Source organism: Hylobates moloch, unplaced genomic scaffold (genome assembly GCF_009828535.3).
Source record: "Hylobates moloch isolate HMO894 unplaced genomic scaffold, HMol_V3 SCAFFOLD_4, whole genome shotgun sequence".
Classification (NCBI taxonomy): Eukaryota; Metazoa; Chordata; class Mammalia; order Primates; family Hylobatidae; genus Hylobates; species Hylobates moloch.
This window is the reverse complement of record NW_026652279.1, coordinates 163,976,646-164,002,151: the sequence shown is the minus strand read 5'-3', so window position 1 is coordinate 164,002,151 and position 25,506 is coordinate 163,976,646. Positions and strand designations below refer to the sequence as shown.

General features: G+C 40.2%; 2 long non-coding RNA genes across 2 annotated transcripts in view; both read right to left on the bottom strand.

Moving 5' to 3' along the window:
• LOC131383335 (uncharacterized) overlaps positions 1–23,137 on the bottom strand; it is a 129,896-nt gene extending 106,759 nt beyond the window's left edge. Inside the window, exon 1 of the long non-coding RNA XR_009213319.1 lies at positions 22,951–23,137. This is a non-coding gene — a long non-coding RNA (uncharacterized LOC131383335). The remainder of the gene's footprint in view (positions 1–22,950) is intronic.
• Positions 1,585–13,925, bottom strand: LOC131383336 (uncharacterized). The gene is made up of 3 exons (XR_009213320.1): positions 13,807–13,925; positions 13,173–13,355; positions 1,585–5,342 (listed from the first exon to the last, which is right to left on the bottom strand). It is a non-coding gene; the product is annotated as an uncharacterized LOC131383336 (long non-coding RNA).
• Positions 23,138–25,506: the final 2,369 nt, after the last annotated feature.

The following is a 25,506-nucleotide window of genomic DNA, read 5'->3' as shown; positions in this document are numbered from 1 at the left end:
ATTCCATTTCTCTATGCCAGAGAATGACCGGCCCTCTTGGAAAATAAAGCAAAAGTTGGTAGGGAGGCAGTCTGAGCGGAAGAAGCAGTTTCTGCAGCTTTCCCAGGTAAAAGCACTTCATCTTGGATTTCACTCCACCTGAAGATAGCTGCAAATGCGTATGAGACTTGTTGTCATAAAGCAGCCTGATTCCTATTCCACCAGCCAGTGCTTCAAAGGAGGTTACGTCATTCAGGCTTTCCAACTGTGGTGTCAAGATAAACCTCTGCATCTGAGAGACCACATGCTTTCAGTGTTGGTCTGCATGCTCCCACATTTTGCGGAAGCACACAGTTTAGAATGAACTTATGTACAACAGTCCTTTTTATAATAAAGCACATCAAGTTCATTTAGTTGAAAATTACATTTGTGGCTAAATGTGATCATTTGAGTTTATAAAATCTTTTGATCTGGTTGATTCAAAAATGCTGAGCAATACAAATACACAACATTTTCCTGGATTCAATAGTTTCCCCTGTTTCTAACATTATAGGCAGGAAAAGTTTATGTAAGGTAGCTATGTTTTTTGTTTGTTTGTTTGTTTGTTTTTTTGAGACGGAGTCTCGCTCTGTCGCCCAGGCTGAAGTGCAGTGGCGCAGTCTCGGCTCACTGCAAGCTCCGCCATCCAGGTTCACGCCATTCTCCTGCCTCAGCCTCTCCGAGTAGCTGGGACTACAGGCGCCCGCCACCACGCCCGGCTAATTTTTTGTATTTTTAGTAGAGACGGGGTTTCACTGTGGTCTCGATCTCCTGACCTCGTGATCCACCCGCCTCGGCCTCCCAAAGTGCTGGGATTACAAGCGTGAGCCACCGCACCCGGCCCGGTAGCTATGTTTATTTTAATATGTTGTGTAAAACGATGTATGTGGGAGATTTTTAAATGAAAATAATACAATCATTTTTCAGGGTAGTTTTCTTTTTGGAATATTTAAAACTTCATTCATCGACAAGGGGTGTATCTTTTAAGGCTCAGTTTCATTTAGGTGTGGAAACTCCTCTCTAAATAAGGACGAAGAAAAATGGTTTTAAAATACTACGTATGTATTTCTTTAAGAATATTTCCTTTTTTCTCAGTGAGGAAGCTAATTCAGACTCAGAGACAAAGATAAGTAAAAATAAGTTCCCATCTACTGAAGACCTCTGTGAGAAAGCCACTTCATTTGCCCTCTCATTTATATGAGCAGTATTTTAACTAAAATAAACAGAACAGTTCTCGTGTCTCTTCCCTATACCTATATATCTTATGTTTCTAACTGGCAAGAAAAAAGTATCGTAAATATAAGTCACAGAGAAAAACAGGTCTGCTGGTGGCTGATGAGAAGGATTTTAATATGACCCTGCTACAGATGATTTCCTATGAGCTGATCAAAGTCGTGTCTGGAAAAGAGATAATAAAACAAAACAAATGCCTAGAAATTAAAGCAAGCAGGACAAAAGTAGAAAATTGAGTTTCCACAAAAATCCAAGAAACCCCCACATGCATATAAACTACTCCTTTGCTTTGTCTGAAGGTTCCCTGCTTGCTCTTAGAAGCTGCATAAGAAGTCAGGGATATTTACCATTACTCAGTAAGCCAAGCACCTTTTTACCTAAATTGGATCTTCTAAGTTTCCATCCAAATGAAACAAGCACACTAAAAGAATTTGCTTCTGAAAGGAAGTTGAGTTTAATATTCCATTTTAGTGACTATGTAAATCATACAATGTCTTATAAACAAAGCAAGTTTATTCCCAAGAAAGAGATTATAAAATATAACACCGTCTTTTGGGAAGCCATTTACCTGATTCAGACAACTTTAGCAGTCTTTACATCACTGAACCTTAAATGTCTTCCACTAAGTCTCTCAGTTAATGTTCAAACAGGCATCTGTTTTTCAAGTAACCAAGTAAACATAACCTGTTCATGTGGAAGCTATTGACTTCTGTAGCTAATAAGCATTACACAAACCAAGGAAAATGATAAGGTTATGACAAATAGCATTCTGTTTCCTTTAAGATATGTTATGATACACCAAAATGATTGCCAATACCATACTGGACACACAAAATTGAGGATTTTCCAAACATTTTTACTATATTTATTTATACCAAATGCATCATGTGGTATATTGATTTGATTGCAGAGGTAATTTCCCCTACAAAAACTAGAGTCAAGGAAAAAACACTCCATCAAAATTACAAACTTAGGAAAGAGGAAAAGCAAACATGGAAATACATTTGAAGTAGTGGTCTTTAAAAAATAAAATGTCCTGTATGAAACTCCAGGTTGGATATAGAAACTTGTTCTGGAAGAACTATATAGATGATGTCAGAGTGCCTGAACCATAACCAAAAAGTTCACAGCTAGAATCAATTATGAGTAATTGATTCTCTCACTTGCATTGGTCAATGTGTGTGTGAGCTCATTATCAATGAGGTAAGTAGCGTGGTCTATGTCTCTAACAGACTAAAAGCAGCTCCTTAGGGCCACTTGAATGACTGTGTTTGTGTGAACAAGTACAAGTGAAGGGTCTTATAAGATACCAAGCATTAATATGTCATGGTTTTGAGGGGGGTTGGTTTGGGGAGGTCTTTTGGGGGGTTATTTGTGGAGGTTGGGCGTCATGGCTGAGTTCTAGTCAGCACTGGAGTGCTGACAAGATACTTTGGCCAAAGTGTCACATCCCATTCTCTTGGCCTTTCCCAAATTCATTTCTCTCCCAGAGAGATTCACTGAGCAGTTAAATATCGTGCTTAATAGCCCTCTGACATAAGAGATTATATTTAATAGATTTGAATATCCTTTTTCCTATCACACTTAGCATTTCACAATTCAGGATCTTAATTGGTTTGCAAAGGTACAGAAAAAGAAAGTGATTTCTGGATTTCATATATAGTACTTTCTTGCCCCCTACTGGAAAATGTGAACCTGGCATACTAAGAATTCTAATTTTAAAGTGTTTTCCGATTGATCTTTCCTATAAGCCAGTTCACAAACCCATATATACTTCAAACAAGAATAAAATGTAGTAGGTGTAGAAGAAGCTTAATACCATTAACTATGCATTTTATTAAAAAATAATGAACTTAAGAAATCCAATTTATTTTTAAAAATACCCTCAGGAGTACAAAAGTCGATTTTCCAATTGCATAGTAACAGTAAATCCACCATATCAAGGTGAAAACGGGTACAATTCTTTGTAAATAGAGCTTAAGGGGAGGTTAACATTAAACTGGATTTGCAAAGATTATAAAGAAGTATGTTTTCTGCTTTTTAAATATTATTCCTGACATCTTGAGCATCAAAAAAATAATTCCATTAGAAAGGGTATTTCAATATTAGCTTAATTTTTGAAGGTACACATGCAGTTTTTCTTGAGAAATATTTTTAACACAGAGAACCTGAGGCCCCTGGACCACTTTTTGATCATTTCTTCTGCAGCAGCGAGTTATGAACATCCTCTCACTGGAATGATGACCACCACTATTTCTTGGATACACATTTTAGGTTTTGTGGTTCAAGGCCTCTACATTCTTTTATGCAAATCCAGCAGATCACAAATTGCAATCCATGCAATGATTAATGTTCTTTGACAACATTCTTTTATCATCTGATTCCAGTGATTGTGAGGTCCACAGTCAGAATGACCAGCCCTCAAACAAAGAAGAGGCCATTCTTTGCAGGGCACACTGCTGGGATGTGCCTCTGGCTTCTCATGCCTCTTTCAGTCTCTGACACCCAGGAGGGAACTACTGCTGGACTAAAGACTGAAAGAGCCTCTGAAAGAGGCTCTGTGGGGAACTTCTCCATCATCAGCCACATGGAGCTTTTTACTCAGTGACCCGAATCATTCAAAGGACAGGTCACTTCCATGGTAAGGCAGGAATGCCTCACAAGGGCAGGCAGGCACACCCAATGAAGACAAAGAGCTTCCCCTTTCTGGCATCTCTCCTCCAACACGGAATATCTTCAAAGGCCAGTTCTTGGACAAGAGCCAGATACCAAGACAAGTGCTGCTCACGAAAGGCACCGAGCAGATGTGACTATAACCAGACCTTTTTCATTCCTCCTAGCCCTTGATTTCAGTCTAAAGAGGGCTCCACGTCTCCTCAGGGTGGGAATTACCTGGATTCCTTTCATGCTAAGTGCTACTCCTCAGTTCCAATTCTTTTCATGCAAAGGCAGAGCCAGCCAGCTGAGACAGAGGGGATCATCTTTGACGATAGTGTTTAAAACCCATGTTACAAACATCTGCTGTACTCTGGTGTATTAGGCCATTCTCAAATAGCTATAAATACATACTTGGGACTCAGTAATTTATAAGGAAAAAAGGCTTAATTGCTCATGGTTCCACTGGCTGTACAGGAAGCATGATGCTGGCTTCTGCTCAGCCTCTGGGGAGGCCTCAGAAAACTTACAACCATAGTGGAAGGTGAAGGGGAAGCAGACATCTCCCATAGCTGGAACAGCAGCGAGAGAGCGGAGAGATGCCACACACTTTTAAACAACCAGATCTCATGAGGACTCACTATCACAAGAAGAGCCCTACATGGATGGTGCTAAACCATCCTTGAGAAAACCACCCCATGATCCAATCACCTTCCACCAGGCCCCACTTAGGCCCCACTTTTAACACTGGGGATTACGATACAATTCAACATGAAATTTTTTGGGGACACAGATCCAAACCGTATCATACGACAAATATCCTTTCCTGTTGGTATACTTTAAAATGGCAGCTTTCCGGGGATCAGGGAGAGAGTAGAAATTTAGAGTGTTAGCATCTTAGAATGCCTAAAAAAGGGTTTTGAACCTTTTAGGACTAAGTCACTTCAGTTATAGGTACCAAAAATGCTTCCACAGAAAAATTAGCTGCGGTATAAAGAACAAATGCCAAATCTCCTGGCTGACCTCTATGTGATCTGCTTAGAGTGAGCATCTTCCAAATTTTTTAGCAAACAAAAATGTGCATTACCAAGCTCTGGTGAGTAATTCCACCCCTTCCTTTAGAGTAGTAAGGGTTAGAAACTGGGGACACTAAGAAGGGAATGACCCAAGTTGAACTAAAGTGTGAATAAACTTAGTTCAGTGATGATCCTGCCCTATGTCCTGCTACAGAAGAAGTAACGTTCAGTTGTATACCAATTTTGAAAGCATCAAGAAATCATCAGAAATGTATCCCCCAGTCTCACTCTACTCCATTGGGAGTTAACTGCCAGGACAACTTTCGAAGATAAAAATCAATAATGCAAGGTCATTGGAGTTTTCTCAATCATTTTCCTCCTGATTTGTCTTCCTCGGTATCTCCTCAATGTTCAGTGGTTCTATGTTAAGAAAAAGGAAACCAGCATGGTAAGATGGTCATTAAATCAAGTCATTTACATACTCATGACTCTGGTTGAAATATATTTATTAGTACTTTTGGAGTTAATTTTACAATATCTCTATATAGGTGAGCTGATTTCGTTATCTGAAATCGGAGGGAAAGTTTGCAGTTCACTCTACCCTCAGGATCCTCTAGGCCTATTTTCGAAAATTTAAGATACAGAACTATTAAGTATTCAAACAAGCATTTTCTCAGACCTGAATCTGTTTCCTGAGAAAAATTTTAGCCTACCTTCAAATACAGGGAGGAAGAGTCAACATGCAAAAAGAAAAGTCTTTGCTAATCTTCCCAAGTACAAATCAAGAGAACTATCCACATTCCCACTATCTAAATACATAGGACAGTGAGATTGCCTGGGACAGAGCCATGGCCATTCGCAGCCAGTTGTCAGTAGACAGGGAGCATTTCTGGGTGTCACCTCTCCATTGCTTTGGGATTCCTGATACAGAACACACAGAGGCTGCAAGAAGCCTTTCAGGAAGGGGGGTCCTCAGTGCCATCGCCTCAACTTGTATGCATCGTCTTTACAATGAGGGACACAGAAACTTTCACTTCCCGTTATCTCAAAAGATTTTAATCTTGAATCTTCCGCTCTTCAACTCCTGTGGAAGCTAGGCTGAAGTGGTTGATTTTCCAAGAGCCTACGGTCTTTAGCCCTGTAGTATTGCCCCTTACAAGCCCAGTTCTGATTCTCAAGAAAGCCACACTCGGGAACTAAATAATCAAACTTCATGAAACTCTCCATTTGCAGTTTTATAGACAAGCCCCTCACAGTTGCTCCACACAATAGTTAGGTGAGGGAACACAAGAAGTAGGTAGAAAAGGAACAAATTTAAATGGCCTCAAATTTATATGTTTTAGTTGATATGCAAGGCCTTTTCCACAAGCCCGGAACCTCTGCCCTTTGTCCATTCTGCTGTGTCTCTCAGTGTACCCTCTAGTACACAACGTAAGAAGAAACTGGTAACTACTTAATAGACAACCTGTTTATTCACTTACTAACTCTCAATTTCATCTTAAAGGCACTCTCTCATTATGGTTTTTTGATTCTTCCTCTTTGGAAGAATTGGTGTTGGAGTTAGGCCATTACTTTAAAAAATAAAGTAACTGTGGCTTACTTCAAAAATAAAATATGAATAACTAAAATGAATTTTGATTTCTTTTGACTGCACAAATTATTTTGAAAGCTAACAGCTCTGCACATTTTTAAAATAGATTCAATCATTCAAGCTCAATCACAAATTTTCTACCCCATAATAATTTCTAATCATTTCACAGTGCACACACACTGCATCTAAATGCCTTCTTCCACACGTCAAAATAAAATTCATATCTATTACCACACCTCTGAACCATCAAATCATTCAAAATGAAGATCATAAAATGAAGATACATGGAAATGATATGTAATGCCACAATAGAATATATTCTGCAGGGGTGAGCTTGCCAAATTCCAGCATCACACTTTTAACTCAAACAGTATTTTGCCTTTGAAATAATTTATTTTTCACTTTCTAAATACATTGTAATATTTACAACTTAAACAAAACTTTGCTTAAAAGACAACAGCCATACTTGTACTGAAGATAATATCACTTTGGGGGATTATACAGCTAACATTGTTAATATCATTATGAGAGTCCCTCATCCCATTGATAAGGACACTGCAAAAATTTATGCAGAAGATCAGATTATAGAAAAAATTACTTAACTACCACAACCAGAAATAACTCATTAGTGAACTTAAAGACTTGAAGACAGAATCATCTATGTATACTTCTCTTCTTCTAAGAAATGAAAACTATGAAATGAATGAGTCCTGTCACACTTCCCCTATTCATAACCTCAACCTTGTAAACACAAAACACACACAGAAAACTCCCAAGCACACTCTAACATATACAACACACACACCTACATTTACACACACCTAGACTCACTCTCATGCACACACATGCACATGTACACACACGCTCCTACATACATACATGTAGGTCAGGAAAACCCAGACGGTTTAATCAGAATGCCAATGTCATAGGACTGTCTTGCAAAACACACCTTTATTCTGGCCCCATCTTAGGAGAACAGAAACATACCTCCTGAGACCTATACACATTTGTGAATGCCATGCTGGACAGCGAAAGGCCCCATGTCCCAAATCAGCTGGAGCAGAAAGCACTTGCGGGGGAGGTGTGCTTGACCCATTATGGTAATTGTTGGTTCTAAGTCAGCAATTGCTCTGGTTGGTATTGAACCAGACTCTTCTACCAGAGGATAAACTTGGCCTGGAGAGAACAATTTCATTTCAAATTCATCTTGTCCCCATTTTCTTCCTTGAGTTGGGCTACCCCTTTCCAAATACCTCCTCCCCTTCTTCCTTTGACTAAACACTGAAGGATGCTGGGAGGCTAAAGCGGTTTTTCCACTCAAGCCTTCCATCAGGTTCTGGAGAGCAACACACAAGCAGAGAAGCCATTCCATCCGTGGCATTGCTGACTCATTCCCATGACTGCTAGAGAGGACAAGACCTCACCAGGTGGGCCTTTAGGGGGAACCCAGAACGAACACTTTCTTACTCTCTCTCTTCTGTTCCCCACTAGACTGCTCCTATCTATGTCTCCTCCCTTTGCATGAGCCACCCACCTCCCTGCCATGATAGAAGCACCCCCTTTCTAGTCTTTAGCTGTGTGTCCTACAAACTCAGCCACCTCAGCGTGTCAGTAGGAGCACAGTGAATGTTCGCTGGCCTGGTCAACTTGGAGTGGCTCTATCAAAGGCAGTACTGTGAGTGCCTTTCTTTACCAGAACAAGCCTTATTTAGTTGTTTGTAGCTTCATCATTTTTCAGAGTTAGATTTTTTCCATCCAGTCATTTCAAAATGCCTTTGAACTTCTGCACATTTCTGTTCACTTGTATTTCTTGAGTTAATATGCTTCCCAAAGCATTCAACTTGGACACCACTGCAGAATCTTCTTTTACATCAGTATAGTATGATTCAGGAACCATTTGCATTACTGGTTAAATGAAATATTGTTTCCTATTTGATCATTAAAATAACTTAATTCTTATCTAGAATCTGCTCTTCCCCTTTTTAAGCTATCCCAAATCCCCCAGTCTCAATCCCAAATCCCCGGTCTCAGTCCCAGATCCCCCAGTCTCAGTCCCAGATCCCCCAGTCTCAGTCCCAGATCCCCCAGTCTCAATCCCAGATCCCCCAATCCCCACTTCCAATTCCAAATCCCAGAAAAGATGACAGGGCTCACATCATGCTGTTGGTTCACCTTCAGAATCATTAGACAGCCTCCATTCTGACAATAGCAATAAGAGGAGGAAGAGAATTGGAGGCTTTGAGGGGGATGCAGGAACAGAGAAAGTTACAAAATCTACTTTTTTTTCTTTCTGAGCAAATTTTGGTGTCTTCATTTCTAATCAGGGAAGCCACTTTTTTGGTGAATTGGTTAAGTGGGTAAGCAAAAACAAAAGAAAAGAGTATCAACCAAACATTCAGCCTTATGGAATTACAGTCAGAATGTATGCCTACTGGCCCAATTCCCTGAAATAATGTTTCCAAAATAATAAATCTTATAGTTTGCATTAATCTTCTGTATGACTCATCACACTATCATTTACCTTTCCAGAAGACATTTTAGCAAATAATTTCCTCTGAAATCAAACTATTTAAAAGTATGAGTTCAGCTTGCCTTTCAGTGCCTTCAATCTACCTGAAATCTCCTGCAGTTTTATCTCTTTCATAGTCCTGTGAGCCCATCACATTCACAGAAAACTTCTGTCCATAAGCAGTATAAATAGTAAACACTCCAGCACATATATTTGCAGGAATGGATATCCATTCCTTATTTCATCCACTTATTAAATTTAAATAATATTTATTATGCATTTTATCTTGTCAAAGCACTGTATTAGGAGCTAGGTAGATACAAAACCAAACAAAATATAGTCTTCAATGATATTTTGGTTATACATAAAACATGTATACAACAAAACAATAAGCTAAGAGAAGTGTAAATAAAATGACTTGGTGTTCAGAGGAGGTAGGATTAACTTTGTCCTAGCTGTTAAGATAAGGGATGGCTTCGAAAAGGATGTGGCATTTGAACTAGAGAAGAATAGGTAGGATTTGATTATGTGTAAACAATAAAGGTAGTTGGAAGCAGAATATCATGGCAGAGGGAAGAGGACCAACAAATGTAAGAAAGTGAGAGGTATGGGAGTAGAGACCAGTATTTCCCTTAACTTTCCTGCAGCAATGGTTCACAAAGAGAAGTGATGGGAAACACACTACTTAGAGCATGTTGAAACTAGATCAGAGAGAGCCTAGCATGCCATCTGAGAAACTGCTCTTTAAGAGGAATGAAAAAAAAAAAATAACTGAAGGATATGGAGCATGTGAGTAAATAATTAATGGTTGCATCAAGAAGATTGCCAGCTGTGTGTAAATAGTAGAGGGGAGCACAGTTAGAGACAAGACTATTAGACTACTTCAATAGACCACACAGAGACAAAGGAAAAAGGCCAGGGTATAAGAGCTACCTCAGAGACAGAAATATAGGACTTAGCAAATGGATACGAGGGAGAAGCAAAGGAGAGGGAATCATAAAGAGCCCTGAGTAACTGGGAGAATCATGATGACCTTCAGAGGCAACACAAGAGAAGGAAATAGAAGATAAATTTCCACACCTGCAAATTCATCTAGTATGTCTGCAAATTTTAGGTACAACCCCAACCCAGCAAAGTGTGCCAAGTTATCTACAGAGACTTACGTTGAGTAAAAATTACTCAAACCAATTCTAAAGCAATATTTGCCCTATTAGGACCTCAACATAGTCTCTATCTAATCTGTTTCAACTACTCCTTATTCTTTTTTATTTCCCAACAGCCAGCCTTTCCAACTGATGACCAGCTTACCACCACTCCTGTTTACCCATGGCTCATGCCCTCCATCATGGCTGTCAACTAACTTCAGATGCTCCTAAGGTGATAGACTTCTCAGTTCAGCCACACCAACCTCTCACCAAGACTTTCCTGGCAGAATCACCAACTGGACACAGCAGGCAAAGACCTGCCCCAACTCTTAGCCCTAGAAAGCTGGGCCCAGACAGAATCTAAGGTGCTAAAGGGATGGCCAAATGAAGAATGGTTATAGTTAGTTGGAAATGCAATATTGCAAGATTGGAGTTGAGAATACAGAAAAGTTGAGAGATTTCATGACAATGGTCCTCAGTTGCCACCACACTAAGTGTGACAGCAAGGTGTGTAAGCCCATCCAGCAGGGCAGCTGGGTGTCTGTAAGAGGATGGAGGCCTCTGAGAACAGGAGAGCAGGGAAGCTCGAACCCGTGGTCTCTCATACACACTATGGACACATGTTTGTGTAATGAAGAGAATAAATGGGAGGAGAGGCTATTTTGTAACACAGATCCGGGAGCGTGCCCCTGCAGCTCATGGATACTGAAAAATAGTGGTTGTCTTCTCTGGCCACAAGCAGCAGAAACCTTGGGTGATCCACTCAAGCCACAAGCAGCAGGCTGGCCCTTCAAAGTGGAGCCCTGGGAGGCTTGGAGGAGCTGAGGTGGAATAAACAAAGGTTAAATTCTCTTTCACTTACTTCTAAGTGGCAGGTTTTAATTAAAGATAATTCACACTTGAATCAACCCTCAGTTCCTGCTGCTGACAGACTAGGAGACTGTCAAGGGAGGAACTGTGTGGCAAGAAGACCTGGATGTGGATGGGGAGGGACGGAGGGGAGATGTACTTGCGTGCACTCACCAAAATTAAAAGCTGGGGGAAAGACACCGAAAGGTGGATACTATGGATAAATGTGGTCTTACTGTACCCAGGGATTTCAATGTTTTTTCTCCCTTAAAAAGTCACTAAATAACTTGTCTTTGTGGAGTAAAAGAACATGTATCCCAATGTCACTTTTTACTAGTTTCAAATATTACAGAAAGATATTTATTTCATGATACTAAAAATAGGATAGATGCAAGTGTTCCTATTATATAATTCAAAAACTGACACTGAGAGAATGACATATGGACCAGGTCATGTGGAATAGAGGGTTCAGGGTGACAAGAGAAACTCCAGTTCCTCCAGACAAGACTCCAACCTGGCTCTAAGCGAAAGAGAATCTGACATCAGTGGCTTTTGCAATTCAAGCCATTCCCCCCTTTGTTTGCCAAAGCTAAAAAAAATTTAAATATATAAAAAAATTATTCTTGCTAAAATTCTATTTCTGGGGTCACAGCTGCAGGAGCAAGATTAACATATGCTAAAGCTAGAACTACTGAAGGTTGATTGTGCACATTTTTTCAAATGCAGCTTAATCGCCCAAGAATGCAGAATCAAATTTCATAAGTATTTAAAGCGTGAAAAATATTTATATAATTATTGTCTCTCCAGATAAATATTAAAATCCCGAACCACTCTACTTAAGGTCCCTGAATCTCTGTGTTGAATCCCACCTCCACACAAGGCAGGCCCTCAGAGCTCAGCAAAATTCAATCTATCCACACAGGTCCGGCACAAATTCCACATTCTCCATGAAGCCTCCTCCTCATGCCCGAACAGGAATTAACTCTCACCTCTGTGAAACCCCATAGCACTTTGTCTCCCTAATGTGGCACTTATGTGCCATGAATGGTAGTTACCTGGACATGCACACATCTTATTTCCCCTGCTTTCCTGTTGCATTGTACAATCCCCAAGGGAAGGAACCCTAACTTACACATCAGCATATCTCCTCTAACAGCCTAGTGAAATACATCCTGCTTAGGAGGTGTTAAGTATATTTTTTAAATGAATGATGACTGCATGAAAATTCTCCTGGGTATGCAGGCTTTCCTTTTAAAGTTTGTCTTAGAATATGGAAAGCAAGATACTGCCGGTTGCACCTAGCCTGCGGCTACTTCTTCACCACGAAATCACAAACGAATACCATCTGCTATTTCTCTCTGCTAGGTCCCTCTGGAGATTCCCTTTAGGTTAATTGGCCACTCTCTGTTCTAGCCTCGACTTTCTCTCAGTTCTTACTCTTGGGAAAACCTCAGTTGGGCCAGGGGTCTGGGACACTGCTTTCTAAGTTATATGTTCAATACCATATGTTTTTCCTCTTTAAGTTCCTAATTATTACTTTCTTTTAGGTTATGTTCATTTCCTCCCTCCTGAAATGTTCCCTTTTCAGGTCTCTCCTGAAACTATCTCCTTCGAGTCATCTACAGAACATAAGGCGAGCAGATGGTGCTGCGATTGCACTGGTAATTACCCCCTGAGAAAAGCAACCTTCTTCCCAAAGCAGGTAATTTGGACTAAAATAGAACTTTTGCCAGAATAACCCAGGTAAGTAGGGTGTTGAGCTTTATACATATACAATCATATTTTATGCAACAGAAACCATCACCATTCGTTTTGGACAAAACCAGGCTGTTTCTTGCCCCCTACAATGAAGGGGACCAACTTTAAAGGCTAAAAGTAACTTGTTTCTACTCTAAACCTCCACCTCCACCTCCGACGGTGTGTTTTGAGGCACCTGATCACAGGACAGGAACTTGGGGATCTCCTCTTACCAGCAATCATGTGCACTACTTCTCATATCTAGTTTTTAAGCATCATGACTTATTTAATATTTATTTTAAAGGAAATTCCTGAAGTGCAGCTGCCATCAGTATGTAAATTTTTTGACTTTTTGTCAAAACCAATATCATATCCTTAAACCCAGGCTTAGGACACAATGGGGAAAAAAACATAACTACCTCTTTGCATGAAAGGAAACAAATTTTGCCTGCACTTTCACTGGTCTCTTATTGTAGCTGCAAGCCATGATCTGCTGAAATGCTTCTCTGACAGCAAGAGTAACTAGAGTGCTTTCAGTCCAAGAACAGGGCACTCTATGTCACTGGGCAAAAATGGCAAAAGGTCGTCCAAATGAACTTCACCTAAGAGGAAGAGAAGCAGTGAAAAATGATAATTGCCCTTTCCAATCCAGACCAGGTCCAATCACCATCAATTCTTCGTGGTGGTGCTTTTCCTCTTTTATCTGGTGTAAGAGTTTGTAACCCAAAGGCTGTAATTGTGTTGTAGGGCTAATTAAAAAGGAGGCCAGGATTTTAATATGTATCCCCAACACAAAAGCAAGATATTTATTGCACTTGGCACATAACAGAGGTCAAAATTTCATTGAAAAGAGGTTTCAGAAGTTAACATAACTATATGTATCTGCGTTTTTCTTCTTCTCTTCTAGTAATGCATAGCAGAACAGGAAAAAAATACTTGAGGATAAAGTTTATTCTAAACATGTCAGCCTCATCAATGTGATGGATAGGTGACAACCAATTTTCTAATAAAGAACCTGTGTTTTCCAATTCAGTGTTTCGGTTCTTAACTTACAAAGCTCTTTTGTAAGGTTTGGTCATCTCTTCCTCCACTTTTTCTGACATTAGGAATTGTTCAGACTCCTTTCTGCATCAACCTTCTAAACTGTCTACTCCATAATGAACTTGCTGGGGAAAAGTTAAAGTGGAAAAAGTGAGATGTTTTCTATTAGTCAACATTAGGAAATCTCTTAAGGAATTACTTTGCTGTGTAAGAGTTGCTCACCGCGTGTTCTCACTCATAGGTGGGAATTGAACAATGAGAACTCATGGACACAGGAAGGGGAACATCACACTCCGGGGACTGTTGTGGGGTGGGGGGAGGGGGGAGGGACAGCATTAGGAGATATACCTAATGCTAAATGACAAGTTAATGGGTGCAGCAAAACAACATGGTACATGGATACATATGTAACAAACCTGCACATTGTGCACATGTACCCTACAACCTAAAGTATAATAATAATAAAAAAAGAGTTGCTCACCTGTATTCATGTGGGAGAAAATGCATGTCACAATGTAGCATTAAGCAGCATCGGAACCTCTCAAGTATTAGCATTTCAAATAAGTCACAATTCTCTAAGGCTGGTGACTAGGAAAAATAACTCTTAGTCATTCTTCAGAGTAAACTTAAACCAAATAATTGTGGTTAATATCAGACTAGCTGATTTGTGTAGTCATGAAAATATCAGTAGAGTTCTTTTACAAAAGGAAATAGATTAATAAAAAGTATTTATTAATATTATAATATCCAATAATTGATTAATATTCATTATGGACTCTGCCAATATAAATAGTTCTCTTTGAACCCAACTATAAGTAATAACTGCTCTTCACATATAATTAGTACCTCAAAACATTACTTAGGCCTCATGAGACCACAAACTGCACCTCCTGTTAAAGGTAATATGACATTATGGATCTAGAACCAGAAATACCATTTGACCTAGCAATCCCATTACTGGGTATGTACCCAGAGGATTGTAAATCATTCTCCTTTAAAGACACATGCACATGTATGTTTACTGAAGCACTATTTACAATAGCAAAGACTTGGAATCAACCCAAATTCCCATCAATGATAGACTGGATAAAGAAAATATGGCACATATGCACCATGGAATACTATGCAGCCATAAAAAAGAATGAGTTCATGTCCTTTGCAGTAACATGGATGAAGCCTGAAGCCATCATTCTCAGCAAACTAACACAGGAACAGAAAACCAAACACTGCATGTTCTTACTCAGAAGTGGGAGTGGAACAATGAGAACGCATGGACACAGGGAGGGGAACATCACATACTGAGACCTGTCAGGGGTCGGGGAAAGGAGAGGAAATGGGGGAAAGGGGAGGAAAAGAGGGAAAGGGGAGGAAGAGCATTAGGACAAATACCTAATGCATTTGGGGCTTAAAACCTAGAAGTAGATAGGTGCAGCAAACCACCATGGCACATGTATATGTATGTAACAAACCTGCACGTTCTGCACATGTATCCCAGAACTTAAAATGTAAAAAAAAAAAAAAAAAAAAAATAAATTAAAATCAAGTTAAAATCAGTTTTAGATAGGCTATGTCAACATGGGAACGGCCTCTGCATTGGAGCCTTATGCACAGCCTCTAAAACCTGGGCCTTGAAAATTAGCACTTTGTTTAATGAGGGTCCAGAAGTTCCACTGTGAACAATAATAGTTTATTACCTAAAAAGGAGCCTGTGTCTTGTATGAATTTTCCTTCAAGAAGTTACGAACTGAGACATGCCTCCTCATACACCTCAGAACAAGGAGCATAACATTTGGTATTTGTCAAAGTCTGACTCTTAACCAGCTGGTGGCCACAATGGGAATACCCAAGAGCAATGGTTCTCAAAGTGTGGTTCCCAAAGAACAGCATCAACGTCACCTGGGAACTTGTTACGTAAAGCAAGTTATCGGACTCTGCCCAGCCCTGCTGAATCAGAAGCTTCGGGGGCGGGACCAGTAGTTTGTGTTTAACAAGTCCCAGGTGCTCCTGATGCTCCCTCACGTTTGAGAGCCATTGCCCTGGAAGCAGATTTCTCAAAATGTGGTGGGAGGACCATCAGCTGTTGATCACACGGGTGCTAATCCCACCCTGACCTATTGAATTACACTATCTAGAAACAGACATTTTTCATAAGCTTCCTAGGATGCTCTATTCATCCAACAGTTCGGGAACTACCCAGGCAAATTTAAGCCAATAGAGGATTCTCCCACTGAAACACAAGGGAAGATATGAACCCAACTAATGAACTTGCTGAAAATGTTTCACATTTGAAGACATCAGCCTATATTTCTTCAAGCTTCAGTAGAGCAAGGAAGTCCTTATGCATTGGTTATTACGAGAACTCAATAGGCTCTCTCACTATCACTTTTTAAAAGCCTTTAGTCAACAAAAAGAAACATTTTCTAATTGAAAAAAAAAAATAAAGCTGAAATAGAACATCTTCATGTCCCCAGATCATTATGTAATTGATATTAGGCTGCAAATAACCCAAGGCCTAGGCATTTTTTTTTTATAAATCAGGTTTTTGTGTTTTTTATTGTGGTCTAGAAATGTTGCTGGTGACAGCACAGACATTATACACGGCGCATCAAGTGGCCACGTTCATCCATTAGTAGTGAAATTAAAGACTCCTCCTCTCCATCAAAATACAGCCAGAATCAGTTTAAAACATACCTGCCAAAAATAACAAAATAATTTCATGTATGAGAAGAGGCAGCAGATGCTGACATGGGGAAGGGAGGAAAAGAAAAAAGCAAAGTGGAAAATGGAAAACAGCGAGGTTAAAAGACAGAAACCAGCCTCCATATTCACCTTAATAAAAGTCAATCACCTCCCCCTTTATCTTGCTGAGTGAAAATAAAAATAGCTACAAGAACATAAACATTCCTGTAACAGCAATTACAATCACGCAAGCAGCCTCAAAATCCCAACGTCTTCCTCTGAGGTCTCTGAAAATCAAAGTCCACAGAAACAAAACACTGCATAATTTTAAATCTGTACAGTGTAGCTGGTGGACATATCAGATTTTCCCAGCATCCTCATACATCATACAGCCTTTATCAAGGTAACACTTGTATTGTGCCAAATTAATCCTTTTTAGCCTTATCATTGTAAATAGATGTGTCTACCTTCTGACGATACAAACAACAAGAAACAGATTAATCTTTTAGACATTGTAGGAAGCTGCTTTCTCACAAAGGCAATGTGCTATTTTAGACAAAGCCAAGACTTTTGCAATAAGAGGGCCTGGGTTCAAATATCTGTTCTCCTATTTAATTGCTACATTAAGTGGGGCAAGCTGGTAAAACCAATCTGAGTTTCAATTTTCCCACTTAAAAAGGATCCCCCAGAGAGTGGTATATCAGATAATACTCATGAAAATTCTATATGTGTAATGAGTTTTCATACACTACTCTAGACTCTAAGTTTCCTAATGTCTTTTCATTCTCTCAGATGCACATAATATATAACTTAATAGATTAATTGGATGTTTTCTATCTTGTCATGGGAATTAGAATTAGCACCAGGGGAGGCCAACAAAGCAGATCCAAGCTGAGCATGTGTCCCAGGCTCCAGAGTCAAACTAAGCATGGTGTCTTTCTGAAACGGAGCTACCAGATGGCATGCACCTATGTCAGAGGGTGACTAAGAAGGTCCAAGGGCAGATACTAAATCTCATCTAGCCCAAGGAGCCAGTGCAAGACCTGAAAAGCAAGGCCATATCTAAATATCTAGGACTAAGAAAGCTCAGGAATGGAGTGGGAGGGAAAAACAAGTTAAAGAAGCCAAAAGCATCACAAAGAGCAGGCTGGGGACCCCCCGAGTCTTGTTATGCTAGGTGGTGGGCACCCCGAGACTTACACCCTTCAGCATGAGTTAAAGTCCTAGAATCCTGGCAAATAGCTTGAATGCTGTTTAATTTTTATTTAGCATTTTTTGAAAGAGTTAACATAGTATGTTTGGACAAACACAGAGGGGTTTTAAGCCAGACAGACCCAAGTTCAAATCCCATTCTACAGTTTACTAGCTGTGTGAACTTGCATGTGTTACCTAACACTCCAATTTTCCCATCTTCCTCAATGTGCTTTTGTGGGAATTAAATGAAATCAGCAGTCATGAAGGGCCTGAAATAATGTCTGGCACCTAAAAAGTGCTCAACAAATGTCAACTTCCTTCTCCTGCTGTAATTTCTAGCCTTTTCCCGTGGCTACATTCCTTTTCTTATTAACAATTTATTATCTCTATTATAGTCAGTAAGTGCTTATTGAAAAGAAAGTTATCCCTTAGTTTTCCTTTAGCTTTGCTTCCATATCTGATTCTAACTTTTACTGTAGCTCCCACAACCCAGAATCTCTTGATTCTACTTGTAGAGCAAAGCTGGGAACCCATTAACTAGAACCCTCAGCAGTAGACCTTTCCGTAAAGAAAGCTATTTGCCCTGTGCTCACTAAAAGTATGCCTCAATAACTAGTTCACAAAATAGAAGCTTTCCCATGAACTGGTATTTATAAAAACATTTTTCAGAATGTGAAAACTTGAGATTGGCTTTCACAGGTGAAATAAGAGATCATGAGAGTTGGCAACTATTTATTCATGTGTTTAGCATGTCTTTATTGAGGTCATACTATGCACAGGTCATAGGATGAAACGCTAAGGACACAGCATTGGAACAGATCAACATTTTCCCTGCCCCCAGGGAGCACAGAGACTATTTGTCAGGAGAGTCTGGTCAAGGCCACATAATAAATAAACCTTTAAAGTCTCATTCAACAAGAGGAGGAGGTATTTCTCCCCTACATCTGTCTGATGGGCATCTGGCAGCTGTCCTAGGCAGCTTTTCTTTTGGTGCTAACAGGTAAATCCAGGTTCCTTCCATCTTTTCATGCCACCATCTCAAACGTGTGGCCTCCAGGGTCTGAATGGCAAGAGAAATGAGTAGGTGGTCTATTACCCAGCCTGGAGCTAGTTTACAATCCTTCATCCACATTTCACTGACCAGAATCCAATCACATGGCCCCAGCCTTACCACAGGGGAGGTTGAAAAGGTAATTTTCCCTCGAGCCCCAGAAGAAAACATTACAATGAGAATCAGTGAACATCTAAAATCACACCTTTGACACATCTACTTTTTGCAAACTGCATTCCCATTTCCTAGCCCCTTCCAGGAAGATTTCAGTCTAGTGAGTGGAGACAAATATGTGGATAAATAACTGATTACAGATAGATTTGCTATGTGCTAGTACAGAGGGTCTGAGCTCTGGAAGTGCTGAGCTATTGAAGCATAATGAAGAAAAAAATTCAATATGGAAATACTTTGGAGAATACAGTATTTACCCCGAGGCTTGAAGAAAGGGATGAGCTTTCACAAGTAAATGTGAGGGAAATGGCTTTCCAAGCAAAGGAAAGAGTTTGAGAAATGGAGGTGTTTAAGAAATGTCAGGGAGCCCAGTGTGTCTAGCAGGGAACTCACATGACCCATAATAAGCTTTGAAAGGAAGGGCAGAGGTCAAATTGTGAATGGCTTTGAATGCCACACCTGAGATTACCCACACGTAGCACAGGTAGGAGTGGCAAACACTTATTACAAGAATACAGGCAAAAGGCAATGAGGTTCTAAACCAGGGAAAGTTCCATGCCACATCTTGATTTCATGCCCCTTGAAAGCAAGCAGTGTCTTTATCAACTTCATTTGTTGTTGCTGTTTTACTTTTAGTTTCCTTCAATGCCTGCCTATGGCATACAGCACTCATCTGGCAGATACTGATGGACAAAATGGCTGCCTGAATAAATGTAGAAACAGCATCTTTGACAGATGTAAACACCCTAAGTACGTGACTAACTGCCCAATATGTAGAGATTCATTTAAAAATACAGATTGTTTTGAGGGAGGCGCAAGTAGCAGATGACCCAGAGCATGTACGTATGTAGGGGTAGGAGGATGCCTCACATAGTCAGTAATGAAAGAATACAGTGTAAGGAAAGGAGGATGCATCCTGTGGTAATGAAAGAATACAGGCAATAGGCCCAAGGCTCAGAAAACAAGAGTAGAACTAGAGCTCCTCATTTTTAAAAATGTATTTCTGTTTGCACCTCCCCAGTGGTGGCAAGAGCCTTCTAGCTGGTTTCTAGAAGAGCTGAACTCTAATGCTGCCTCTACTATTTTTGAGCTGATCAGCCTTAGTCATGTCAGGTGCCCTTTTCATTTTCTTTATCTAAACACATTGATGTTGACAATTATCTCACCCAGATCTGACAGAGGTAAACGAAGATGGTTGGAAAAACACTTTGAAAAGACTAAAGTCCTAAGTAATATGTAGTACCCACTTTAATGGAAAGTATAGACTTCAAGTAGTGAGGGTAAGGAGACTGAGGCAGAGCACGGGTTAAAAGAGGGATAAAATCTAATTATTTTCAGCAGCCTAAGAAATGCATCAAGATGTTTGGCCAGATCGTGGTGCAGGCTTTCAATTCCAGCTGATTCTGTTAGGTCGCATTCACATCAGCAATAGAATCAATTCTATACCAAAGCAGCTTCTACCTTGAGCTTTGCAGTTGTGATTAGTTTCTCTTATTAGTGCCCAGAGGGACTGGCTTTAGCCACACTGTAGGGTGACTTAATTAAACAATTAGATAAACAAAGAAATATCTCCCACTCTGAATCAAACCAAAGTGTCATGAAAAATAAAACAAGCAGAAACAAAGGCACCGATAAAGTATTCAAGTAGAACAAGTTTATATAAAAACATAATGAGGGTTCATTATTACAAATCAAAAGGCCGAGAGGCAACACACAGAGCTCTCCACGGCCACCTTTATCAGATTCACTGACGACGGAACAGTGCTGAAAGGAATGCGGAAAACCATGCAGAAATAATGATATGCCACATCTGTGTCATCCATGAGATTTACAGATGCTTTGATAGGCAACATCTCATGTAATTTACAGCAAGCTTTCTGAGATGGGTATTAGCTTCATTTTACAGATAATGAAACAAAGACTCAGTTTACATGACTTGCCCATTTTCACATAATTATGAAGTAACAGAACCAGAACTGCAACCCAGACGGCTCACCTGAGACCCGGTGTCTTCCATTATGTGACAATTAAATTTCAAAACAACCTGCACTTGTTTGATGGGTCTTAGGAAAGGAAGGCATATTTTCTCATTGAACTGCAAACAACAGATATTCACTGAGCATCAACTATTTTCAAAACACTGTGCTAGGTGATGGGAGGACAAGCATAGTCCTTGATCTTACAGAGCACACATTTCTTCTTAGAAAAAAATGCAAAAAATAAACATGTTCTCTCTAGTATTTTTTTAAAATTATACATAGAAATAGTCAATCTAAATACAATTGCAATGCTCCCTACCGCCACATACACACACAAGATTTTCTAGAATTTTCAGATCAGCATTACTTGCCTATGTAATAAAATGTCCATTCAAACACCAAAATAGAGTACCACGAAGATCACCAATGGGTTCTGACCAAAAAGGCCTACACAGCATTCCCCTCGTCTTGACTAAGCTTTAGAGAGGCTTCTTCCTGACTAGAGATTCCTGATCTCTCTTAGAACATTTACTATAGAAAACTTGCAGTTGTAAATTCTTTGTTTGAGATGTAAATCTTCTACAACCCAAAAACGTCTTTCTCTAGGACCTATGAGTCATCCCTTTTAAACATCATCATCAAAAAAGATAGGAGCCTGGTCTACGAGTCTCTATGGAGGGGTAGGAGCCTAACTTCCATCAGCACTAATTAGCAAACAGATGGCCTAATCACATTGACCAAGCTCCTCCTAATATCTTCCAGGATTTCAGTATTTTCCCACTACCCCCACCCCCAGAGCAAAAAACTCTCCCACTTTTGTTTTATTAGAGTTTATTTCAATCTTCCCTATCGCAATAGTCTTGAATAAAATCATCCTTGCAGCTTTGTAGCTACAGTAACCAAAACAGTCTGTTTTTAACTCGTGCAAAAACACACAGCCAGGCGTGGTGGCTCACACCTGTAATCCCAGCACTTCGGGAAGCCGAGGCGGGTGGATCACCCGAGGTCAGGAGTTCAAGACCAACCTGACCAACATGGTGAAACCCTATCTGTACTAAAAATACAAAAAATTAGCCAGGCATGGTGGCAGGTGCCTGTAATCCCAGCTACTCTGGAGGCTGAGGCAGGAGAATCACCTGAACCCAGGAGGCAGAGGTTGCAGTGAGCCAAGATCAGGCCATCGCACTCCAGCCTGGGTGACAAGAGCAAAACTCCACCTCAAAAAAAAAAAAAAAAAAAACAACAACAACAAAAAAAAAACCCATAAATCAATAAACCAGGATAGAGAACCCAGAAATTAAGTCACACACCTACAACCATCTACTCTTCAATAGAGTCAACAATTACAAACAATGGGGAAAGGACTACCTATTCAATAAATGGTACTGGGATAGCTGGCTAGCCATATACAGAAGAATGATACTGGACCCCTACATTTCAACATATTCAAAAATTAACTAAAGGTGGATTAACTTAAATGTAAGACCTAAAATTATAAAACTCCTAGAAGGAAACATAGGAAATACGGTTCTGGACATCAGCCTTGGCAAACAATTTACAACTAAGTCCCCAGAAACAATTGCAACAGAAACAAAAATTGACAATGGGACCTAATTAAACAAAGGCATCTGCACATCAGAAACAAAGAAACAAACAAACAATCAACAAAGTAAACAACCTACAGAATGGGAGAAAATATTTACCGACTATACATCCAAAAAAAAGGTCTCATATCCAGAATTTATAAGGAACTCAAATTAACAAGCAAAAAAACAAGCCCATTTTAAAAATGGGTTAAAAAAAAATAAGCCCATTTTAAAAATGGGTAAAAAAAAAAGCCCATTTTAAAAATGGGTAAAAAAAAATAAGCCCATTTTATAAATGGGTAAAAAACATGAACAGAAACACCCAAAAGACACACATGAGGCAATAAATATGTGAGAAAATGCTCAGCATCACTAATTATCAGAGAAATGCAAATCAAAACCACAATGAGATACCGTATTAGTCTGTTTTCACACCGATATAAAGAACTGCCCGAAACCGCGTAATTTATAAAGGAAAGAGGTCAAATTGACTCACAGTTCAGCATGGCAGGGAGAGCTTCAGAAAACTTACAATCATGACACAAGGTGAGGAGAAAGCAAAGCACCTTCTTCGCAAGATGGGAGGAAGGAAAATGAACGCAGGAGGAACTACCGCTTACGAAACCGTCAGATCTCGTGAGAGCTCACTATCACGAGAACAGCGTGGGCGAGACCGCCTCCATGATTCAATGATTTCCACCTGGTCGCTCCCTTAACACCTGAAGATTATTGGGATTGCAATTCTAGATGAGATTTTGGATGAGGACATAGCCAAACCGTATCAGATACCATCTCACACCAGTCAGAATGGTCATTATTAAAAAGTCAAAAAATAAAAGACCAACCTGGCCAGTATGGCGAAACCTAGTTTCTACTAAAAATACAAAAATTAGCCCAGCGTGGTGGGCAGCACCTGTAATTCCAGCTACTGGGGAGGCTGAGGCAGGGAGAATCACTTGAACCTGGGAGTCGGAGGTTGCAGTGAGCTGAGATTATGCCATTGCACTCCAGCCTGGGTGACAGAGTGAGACACCGTCTCAAAACAAATAAATAAATAAATAAATAAATAAATAAGTAAGTAAATAAATAAATAAATAAATAAATGGAAATTTGGCCTATCAGAAGGCAGGACCCCATACTTTGTAATTAAAACCATTAGTGATTCTTGATTCTTACAGAGGAAGTTTCAGGACTGCTAGCAGAAGCAATTAGGAAATATCTCCAGGCAAATGAGGTTCTTAAATGTGCTACAGGACGGGCTTCCCATTCCTCCCACTGAACCCCACCAACTTTGCATCTTACCCAGAGGCTGCTTTCTTTGTTTGAATATTGCCTAATTGGGAGGCGGGGTGGGGCTTGCTCAATGATAATAGATATGCACGAGGGTAAAAATTAGTAAACACCAACCTCAAAGGTAGTATAATTTGTAAGCCTAGAAAATGCTCTGGGCTACTAGGTCACTTTTTTGCATTAGAAAAAATGGAAAAAAGATATCTAATATACTGAATTGAAATAAAAGGTAGAACAGGAAGATGGGAGATGGGTTCGGGGTGAAAAGAAAATCGTGTAAATGCGTGCAGTGATGTCAGTCAGGAGGCAAGCCTCATAACCAGGAGCACAAGGGGATTGATGGCAATAATGGGAACACTGGAGTGTATTTATGGCTTACGTGGGGGGAGCGCCAAGGTCTGGACATCTGTAAATATGAGAGTTTTAAAATGTCACTAGTGGCCGGGCGCAGTGGCTCACGCTTGTAATCCCAGCACTTTGGGAGGCCGAGGCGGGCGGATCACGAGGTCAGGAGATCGAGACCACGGCGAAACCCCGTCTCTACTAAAAAATACAAAAAAATTAGCCGGGCGTGGTGGCGGGCGCCTGTAGTCCCAGCTACTCGGAGAGGCTGAGGCAGGAGAATGGCGTGAACCCGGGAGGCGGAGCTTGCAGTAAGCCGAGATTGCGCCACTGCACTCCAGCCTGGGCGACAGAGCGAGACTCTGTCTAAAAAAAAAAAAAAAAAAAGAAATGTCACTAATAACCGACATAATAGAGAAAGTAAAAGCAGAGTCAGAAAAATAAGACAGAACTAAATTAAGACTCGGGGAGAACATTGATGATCCTATGGGCAAGGAGAAAAAAGCCAATGAAGGGTAGCAGAATAAAACAATGAGACAAGGGAAGAAACAAACAAAACCAGGACTATAAAGATACTAAACCCTATTGTATATTTCAAAACAGCTAGAAGAGAATAATTTGAACGTTTCTGACAGAAAGACAAATATTTAAAGTGACAGATGCCCTAATTACATTGATTCAATCTTTACAAATTATATGAATGTATTAAATTATCACATGTACCCCCCAAAATGTGTACATATATTACATATGAATTAAGGAAATAAAACTTTAAAATGGAAGGGGAAGAAATGTGAATAAATCACTGAAAAAGAAAAAAGGAGATACTAAAACCAGTAGCATTCAGAATCCCAGCAGAAGCCAAGGATACATTCATACCAGGATAATCAAGGAAGGTTGAAAGAGCTATCACCAGTGTGAAGGCAGAGCATTGGAAAACCATACCAGACAGTGCGGATCCTGGGGCCTGTAGGAGGGGAGGAGCTGTGCCCACCCCATGGTGGGAAGGGATGTGAGGAGAGAATAATGAGCAGATCCTGAAAGGTGAGATTTACAAAGAAGGCCATCTTAAGTGGACCCATGACCTTTATTTAATGAACACAGCCAGCTTAACATTCCCCTGCAGGGAGGGTTCCGGGGGACTAAAGACTCCCCCCATACTCCCTTCTCCCTCTCTGATCTCTCCCTGGGGCGCCACATTGGCCAAATCAAACCAGAAGCAAGACAGGGAGAGATGAGGATGCCGTGGATAGGATTCATGCGAGTCAGACTCGCCCAACCAAAGCCAAGAGGAGGAGGGTGGAAAAACACAAATGGAAGGTGTCCTGCAGAGTGGCCAAGGGAGCAGGAATGGACGCCTCCAACCCTGGGTCCAGGCTCACTTCAGAAGCCAAACAACCTCCAGCTGTGACATCTGAGT